Source organism: Ochotona princeps, chromosome 14 (genome assembly GCF_030435755.1).
Source record: "Ochotona princeps isolate mOchPri1 chromosome 14, mOchPri1.hap1, whole genome shotgun sequence".
Classification (NCBI taxonomy): Eukaryota; Metazoa; Chordata; class Mammalia; order Lagomorpha; family Ochotonidae; genus Ochotona; species Ochotona princeps.
In genome coordinates, this window is record NC_080845.1 from 64,946,699 (window position 1) to 64,955,926 (window position 9,228).

At 42.7% G+C, this 9,228-nt stretch overlaps 1 pseudogene; it reads right to left on the reverse strand.

The window, feature by feature from the left end:
* Window positions 1-1,463: 1,463 nt before the first annotated feature.
* Window positions 1,464-2,584, reverse strand: LOC131481852 (mitochondrial import receptor subunit TOM40 homolog; annotated as a pseudogene).
* Between the last annotated feature and the right edge of the window lie 6,644 nt (window positions 2,585-9,228).

A 9,228-nucleotide genomic window follows, 5' to 3' on the forward strand; every position in this document is an offset into this window, starting at 1 on the left:
ATATGTAGCTGAATATATGTTTGTATATATGCACATATGTATATACATAGTATATGTATGTATATATGTGTGTGTATGTATGTATTTGTGTGTATATATGACCACATCTTATGTAGCAAGAGCTGAATAGAAAGTTCTGATTTCGAAAGCAGTCTGTGTATGTCAGGCTGGCTTTCAGGGGAAAAATGGAATAGTCTTTGACGGGGTTCTGAAGAATACCAGTGATGGAGAAGAGCTGAAGGACCTAGGGCACCTGTCCTGGAATATGTTGGTTTGTTGATGTCTTCATATTTCATGTACCTGTTACATAGTAGTCACTAGAATCTCTTAAACATCACCCTCAGAATCTTATGCTTCCATAACAGAATTTCCCTGCACTGCTCTGTGTGTCCCAGGCTGCTTTGTGCTTTCACACCTTTATTCATGCTGCTGCTTCGGCTTCCTTTTTCTTTGTTGTTTTTTCTGGAGCAAGGATCTCTTCCATGCTCTTCACCTGATTAACATCAAACTGTATCTGAACCTCACTTTGTGGTCATTTCCTTTTTCATTCTTTAATATTTACTTATTTATTATTTGTTTTGGAAAGGTAGATAAGCAGAGAGAAGGAGGTGCAGAGGAAAAGGTCTTCCCTCAGCTGGTCCACTCCCCAGTGGCCACAAGGGCTGGAACTGAGCCAATACGAAGCCAGGTGCCAGGAGCTTTCATGTAGAACTCCCACACAGCTGCAGGGCCTACCCAAGGCTTTGGGCCATCCTTGCCTGATTTCCCAGGCCATGGGCAGCTAGCTGTTTGGGAAGTGGAGCAGCCGGGATTAGATTCTGCCTATATGGGATCACAGCACCTACAAGGCAAAAACTTTAGCCACTATACTTCTGTGATGGGCCCCAAGGCCATATTCTTGAGGGAAATTTTTTTCTGTTTTCATTAACTCTACTCATTCTTGCTACTACTTGTTTGAATTGAAATGGAAGGAATAGCCATCTGGATCTTCCTAGTTATAGATTATTCAATAAGCGGTATCATTAAATGAACTCCAATTTCATGTGGTCAGTCTTTCTAGAGCTCTGAGTAGCCAGAAAGTCACATCCCCATGGCTGAGCATTTAACTCTCCTCATTCTTAGGTTTCTTGTTTGTCCCATAACCAGTTGGCTTCTTTTCTTTCCTACAGCAAACCTAAAGTGTAGTTGGGATATAATATCTAAGAACTTTGAAATATAATGCAGGGTAAGATTATCAGCATATCAGAAATTTTTCTATTTTTCCGACTCTTATCCCATTTGTATTTTGTTGCTGTTGTTTGTTTTTCTGTAAAATGTCCCAGTTCTTCCATAACTTATGAACATTATTTATACTGAGGGATAGACGGGGGCAGGGGCGGGGTGCGAATCTGGCAGGGAGGACTGACTGATCAGGGACAAGAAAGCTCCTCTTGTTACCTCCTGGTGTGGCCCAGCCAGGGTCTTCAGGGGACATTGTGGTGGCCAGGCTGCCAGTTTCTCCAGCGCTTGCCCCCAGAATTCCCTCTGGGATCCTTGGCCCATTGGGCACACTGCCCCAGGTCAGACCATCGACACAACTCCCATGTACAAAGTCCCCTCTTCAGCAGCCTGCCTGGGCCAAGGGTCCCTCTTTGCCATGGCTCCCAACCCAAGCAGAGTGGGAAAATAGCGGGCGGAGGTGGGATCCCAGGTGCTCGGCGGGTGGTGAGGCCAAAGCCACATTACAACTTATTCTTGTGGTGTTTCAGGAAGGCGCCGAGGGCCAGTGTCAGGGGCAATGACAGGAGATTCTTTTCCAGCGTGGCACCCACGATCCAGTTGCTATCCATGGAGCCTTGGAAGAACAGGCCTTGGGCAGGTCCAGCTGGTATGTGAAGGAGGCACTGGTTTCCTGCAGCCATGTGCTGGCCTCAAACTCCATGCCCACCTGCAGCCGTTCTCTGGCTTTGTGGTATTATGTTGCGTGCATGCCTGCTTGGCCCAGTGTGACTGTTGCCAACCTGTTATTCAGTGTGTATTTGCCAGCCAGGGACATGACGGTGCCCTCCTCCGCAGGCTGCGGGGGTAAACCAGTTCTCCACCCAGGGCCAAGCTCTGTGTGATGTTCTGCGGGTAATGTTCTGCAGGTAGTGGGCCACAAGGATTCCTGAGCCCAACAACACATCAGGGTTACACCAGGTCACGGCTGTGGTGGAGTCAGACTCCCGGTATTCCCTAATTGCCAATTCACAAACTTTTATTGCTGAGTCTGGATGGCCAACTTGGACCTGAGCCGGGGGCCCAGCTGATGGATGACCTGAGCGTTGAAGCTGCAACTATTGTCCATGTTCCCCACTAGCATGGGGAATGCCTCCACTGGGATCAGCTGCTTGATCCCCGTGTATGGGACCTTGAAGTGGTAGCTGGACTCCCCAGTTGTGCTGAGAGCAACTGTGTGATTGATCTGGAAGTGGTTACTCAAACCTTTGTTGACTGTGAGCTTGACCCCTTCCATCTGAATTGAAAACAGCTCCTTGCACTTTCGGTGGCACTCCTCTAACATGCCGGGGTTGGGCAGGCAGCAGCAGGACCCATCATCCTCTGCCCCAGGTTAGCGAGCTGGCAGCCAACACATTGCCCATGGTGGCTTGCGAGGAGCGAGGGTGGACAGCAGGGCTCACTGGTTGTGCGTACTGGCGGCTCAGTGCTCACTCTATGTGCCCTATCATAGAGATTCTTTAAAAGTTTAACAAAATGCCGTAGGTCAATTTTTGGGACATTTACATTGGCTAGAATGTAGAGAGTAGATTGATGAGTAGAGGCAGGAAGTTCATTTCTTTCCACTTCATATTCATTAGCTGTGCATCCACCCACACACCCACTTATCCACCAGTGTTTTTTCTATCTGCTTTAGAATTGAGCAGTTTTGAAAACAAACTCTATAATCAGGGTTGTAGTTTTAAATCCCATTCTAGGGTCCTGGTACAATAGCCTAGCAGCTAATGTCCTCTCCTTGAATGCACCAGGGTCTGGTATGGGCTTTGGTTCTAATCCCAGCAGTCCCACTTCCCATCCAGCTAACTGCTTGTGACCTGGGAAAGCAGTGGAGGAAGACCCAAACACATGGGACCCTGCAGTCATGTGGGAGACCTGGAAGAAGCTTCTGGATTCTGGCTTTGGATCAGCTTAGCTCTAACCATTGTAGTCACTTAGGGAATGAACCATCAGATGAAGGATGTTCCTCTCTGTCTTTCCTCTCTGTATTGCTATCTGCTTTTCCAAAATAAACAAATAAACAAATAAGTAAATCCCACCATGTCACTCACACTAAAATCTCTCAATAATTCAATTTAATTATGTGGAAATAAGAATAGCAAAATATATTCAAATTAATAAAGTGTTTGGAGAGGGTAAAGGTAATAATGCTTAATTACATGCTTAGCATCATGTCAATAGCTCATAAACACTCAATAACTCCGAGCTATTTTTATATCTATTAACTGGTTAAAAGTTCAGTTTGGAAACCTGTGCTAGTAATCCCTAGGAGATGAAACCATGTGAGACCATTGTTTCCACATTCTCTCTCTGCCTTTTTTTTTTTTTAGTTAAAAGTGTAGTTTACTGAAAGATATGTATCTTCACATAGAGCAATAGCAAACAATCCAATCTAAAAGATTAAATGAATACCCATAGCTTTATAAAGCTGAAGTCACTGCATTTTCATGCACTGCATCCAATATTTTACATAGGACATTCATTCTAAAGGCAGAAAAAGTGAATTTCACATGAAATGACTTGATTTTTACATCCAAGGGTCAAAGTGGAAGTAGACTCAGGCAGACAGATTCCTTGCTAATGAGGATTTATCTGTGATGACAACTTCAAGAATCTTAAAGTATGTTGTGTAAGAGACATACATTTGAGAGAACATAAAAGATGGAGTTTTTAAGACATAATAGAAGTCAATGAGAGTAGGCATTTTCTTTTCAGGTCAAATTACTCCTATAATAAACTAATAACCCTTGACAAATTCTTTCTGATACAGGATATAAAAGATATGACATATCAAAAAATAATCCCTTTAGGATATGTTATTTTAGGTTTCAAGGTCTAGTATAAAAGGTAACCTGGGGCCCAGCATCATAGATGTTAAAGTCCTTGCCTTGAACACGCTTGGATCCCATATGGGTGCCGGTTCTAACCCTGGTGGCCCTGCTTCCCATCCAGCTCCCTGCTTGTGTCCTGGGAATGTAGTTGAGGATAGTCCAAAGCTTTTTGACCCTGAATCCATGTGGGAGACTGGGAAGAAGCTCCTGGCTTTTGGCCTCAGATTGGCTCAGCTCCAGCCATTGTGGGTGCTTGGGGAGGGAATCATCAGACGGAATATCTTCTTCTCTCTCTTCCTATATCCACATTTCCAATAGAAATAAATAAATTTTAAAAAGGTAGCCTGTATAATTAAAAGCAGTTGAATGTCAACTCCTACTGCTACTCAAAAGACTATGCTTGGGATATTCTACCCCATCAACAAAACCCTGTGCAGGGAAGAAATAAGTGTGGATACAAATGAAGCTCCTACCCGCAAACATGTGCAAGGGCTCAGTGCTGTAACCTATGGGATAAAATCCTTGCCGGGAATGCGTGAGGGTCCCATATGGGCACCAGGTCATGTCCTGGCTGCCTCCCTTCCCATCCAGCTCCCTGCTTGTGGCCTGGGAAAGCAGTCGAGGTTGGCCCAAGGCCTTTGGGCTCTGTACCCATGTGGGAGACCTGGATGAAGCTCCTGCCTCTTGATTTGGGATCAGCTCAACTCCAGCCATTGCAGACAATTGGGTGTAAGACAGTGGACAGAAGATGTTTTTCTCTGTCTCTCTCTTCATAAATCTGACTTTCTAGTAAAAAGTAAAATAATCTTTTAAAACAGAGATGTGTTAGAGTGTAATAAGTGATTAATGTGTCCATCTGTCCTGATTTAATTTTCTGTGACTATTGAAACTTGCAGAGTGTTTTCATATCTACTGATTGATTTTTTAAAATTTTTACTAATTAATTAAGGAGTCAGCAGGACTGAAGAACCCCCATCTGGTGAGCATGCCCTCCTGGCAACATGGAAACAGTGAGGAGTGGGAGGAGGAAGGTGATGATGATGTAGTAGTCCCTGCTGTGATGTGGACCACCCAGCCAGCACTGCTCTCATGTGCAGGGCCGTCAAGGTGTAAGATTCTCTGAGTCTCCAGTCGGAACTACCAATACTGCAGGGCGGTCACAGTCTGAGGGTTTCTGTGTCTCTAAGTAGCTTAGTTATCATTTGCCTTTTGTTTCCAGCTGGGAATTTGGGTCCCAATGAATGCCATTAAAACTAATTGTGCCTGGTCCTGGCCTAGGGGCTAAAGTCCTTGCCTTGAACGTGCTAGGATCCCATATGGGCACTGGATTTTATCCTGGCAGCTCCACTTCTCATCCTTCTTCCTGCTTGTGGCCTGGGATAGCGTCAAGGATGGCCCAAAGCCTTGGGACCCTGCACTCCTGTGGGAGACCGGGAAGAGGATCTGGGCACCTGGCTTCAGATTGGCAAGCACCAACCATTGCAGTTGCTTGGGGGAATGAATCAGCAGATGGAAGATTGGCACCTCTGTCTTTCCTCTTCTCTGTATATCTGACTTTACAATAAAAATAAATACATCTTTGAAAACAAAAACAACAAAACCTAATTGTGCCTCTTGTTAGCACATGATACTGCAGTAAGCAATTCTCTTTATTTGAAGAAGATTCACACCAAAACAATCATGTTTGAATGTATCAAGTCCCCTTGTGACTTCAAGACTTTGGCCAGTAGAGCCTCACCACACAGAATATTGTTTATTTTCAGTATAGCCTGTTGTTTCCAAACTCACTGCCTGAAGATTCTCTGGCCTTAGTTACTGCTATGTATAGCATTAGGATAGAGATTTAACTTGCATGTTTATGGCTGTTCATTTCTGGTGAAAGATGCACTAGAAGAGCAGATCAGAGTGGAAGAGGAACATTCTTTATGTTCACTCCTTCAGTTATAGCCCAGATTCTTTTTGCAGAAAGTGATTAGGCCATATCCCTAATCCTTGTCATCTCCTTGATTTCTCTTCCAATTGCCTTTGTATTATCCAACTTTTTTTTCTTTGTACATATGTTTGATTGAGAGACACAGTTACAGAGCAGGTCAGATATAATGAAAGAGTGTGAGGTCTTCCATCCAGTGGTCTATTCTGAAAAATTGCTGCATCAACTGCGTCTGAGCCAGGCAGAAAAGCCAGGAGTCAAAAACTTATTCTCGGTTTCCCATGCAGGTGCAGGGGTCCAAGTCCTTTCCAAGGTGCTATAAAAGAGAACTGAATAGGAAGACGATCAGCAAGGTTTTGAACTGGTGCCTGTGTGACACAGGTTCTGTAAGTGGAAATTTACTCCACTGTGTCACTGTGCTGAAACAGTATCTCTATTTTTATATTCTCTGTCAACTTTTATTCTACCAAGGGCTATTTGTACACTTACATCACTAAGAAGCCATAGAAGATCATGAACTTCAGAATTGCCCTGAGCCCAGTGTGATAGCCTAGTGGATAAATTCTCACCTTGCATTCATGGAGAGTCCATAAGGCAGCCAGTTCATACCTCTGATGCTCCATTTCCCTTTCAACTTCCAGCTTGGGTCCTGGGAAAGTAGTCCCAAAAGTCTTAGGAACCTACATCCACATGAGATACCTGGAAGAAACTCCTGGCTTCAGATTTGCTCAGTTCTGGCTGTTTGGGCTATTTGGAGAGTGGATCAGTGGATGGATAAAATTCTCTTCTCACTGTATCTCCTTCTCTCTGTATATCTGCTTTTCCAATAGATAATACTAACCCTACTATTAATAATGCAGCTTTTTAAAAAGAATTTGCTGGTAAGTTATTTCACTTCAAGTCCTCCCTGCTGTTGCTCTTGGATGGTCAAACCAAAAGGTTTCACAGACTGATACAACATCTGGAGCAGACATTCCCCACCCCTCTTTTAAGCCAAATTCATAATCAGTTAAGCTAAAATGACAGAGAAGACATACTGAATAGCTTGGTCATCAAAACAGTTTGGTACTGGTTAAAAAAAAAAAAAAAACTGAGAAGATCAATGGAACAGAAAAGAAACATCAGAAGAGAGCCCACACGTATATGGCCAACTAATCCTTGATTAGAAAACTGGAAACACTCCGGGGGAAAATCATGGTTTGTTCAACAAATGCTGTTGGGACCACTGGATAGCAGCTTCCAGAATTAAGAAGTAAGACCTGCACCTGTCACAGTATACAAAAATCAGCTCTAAATGTTTCAAGGACCTAAATCTACATCCAGAAACCATGAACTATTAAAGGAAAACATCAGAAGTACACTCCAATAAATAGGAATTGAGAGATTTCTAAGCAAAAACACCAAAAGCAAAAATGGGACTACATCAAACTAAAAAGCTTTTGTACAGCAAAGAAAACAATTAGCAAATTGAGGTAGCAGTCAACAAAATGGGAGAAAAGTTTGTGTACACTACACAAGTGATAGGGACTAATATCCAGGATTTACAAAGATCTCCAGAAACCCAGAGATGGTGAAAAAATAATTCTGTAACAAAATGGGCAATGGAAATGAAGAGACATTTTTCAAAACAACAAATCAAATGGCTAAGAGACATATGAAAAGATCCTCAGGCTCCTTTGCCTTCAAGGAGATAAAAATGAAATCACATTGGGGTATCATCTAACTCCAGTGAGACTGGTCTACATTCAAAACTCAACTAACAATATCTGCTTGTGTGAATATAGGGGAAAAGGTGCCCTTGTTCTAATTTATACCTTATTTCAAGACTTTTCATTTGTGGAATGTATACTGATGGAGTAATAGAGACTACCATATCCAGATGTAGGGATACAATGCAGTATGCATCTTTACTACCAGTTCAAACATGGATACCCAATGAAACCTTTGGTAATTTGTAGATGATGGGATGCCGGACTGTCCGACATTGCCTGTATCATCAATGTTGGGGCACACTTAAATATCAGACTGATTTAATCATGAATCCTTACAAAGGACTATACTATTGTAGCAACGTGGGGAAATGCTGTCCAGGATTGGGAGCTTGGGGTGATGGAATAAATCCCAGTCTCTAAGAAATTGCACCATAAAATTAAAAAATTTAAGATATGAATTTTAAAAACTCTAAAAAATAATTTTAGGGCCTGTTGTGGTGGCCTAGGAAATAATGACCTTGCCTTAAACATACCAAGATCTGATATGGGCATTGGTTCCAATCCCAGCAGCCCGGCTTGCCATTGAGGTCCCTGCTTGTGGTCTGGAAAACGATCAAGGATGACCCAAAGCCTTGGAAACCTGCACCCATGTGGCAGATCTGGAAGAGGTTCACGGCTCCTAGCTTCAGATTGGCACAACATTGGCCATTAAGGTCACTTGAGCAGCGGATCATTAGACAGAAGGTCTTCCTCTCTGTCTATCCCCCTCTCTGTATGTCTGGCTTTGCAATACAAATAAATAGATCTTTAAAAATTTAATTGTCCTGTTGTGTTAGAAACAAAGCAAAATGAAAAGAGTTTCTTAAATGGAGAAACCAGGTCTGGGGACTGAGCTTCATAAAAAAATGCAAAAAATGGAGCCAACATTGCCAAACAGTAAGTAAACAAATTATGTGGCTGGCTTAGAATCTTCCTAAAACTCCTTGAGTCAGATGGCACTCCACCACAGCTGGAGACTCAAGCTATTGTACTTCAAACCAGAAGGCCTTTGAGTGACCGTGAGAAAAACCTGCTGATTCTATGCAAATCACCCTAGAATAACTAAGAACAATCTATCTCTAGTAAGAAATTACCTCAAGAAAAAAGTGAAGAGAACATCAACAAAACTGGTTTGAGAATTTCTTCTCCTTGTCACCTTGCTTACCACACTGATTGTAGCCTTATGCTTTTCCTCTTAGGGCTGCTAGAAGGCTGTATTATTAATTGATTGGTTAAATATATGAAAAGGAATTTATACTGCTAAATTTATGGTCCCCAGATCTCATTATAACTCCATTTCTGAAAGGCAATGAGTCAAAGATTTTACTCTTGTTACTAGAAAAGTGGGGGGAGAGGATGTGAAATCTGGTCACAAAATGGAGTGACTTTGTTTCAGGCCTGCACAAGTTTGCTAACTTGCTGTTTATTCTTCTGTACAAATTGCTTTTCCTGTTTCCTGCTT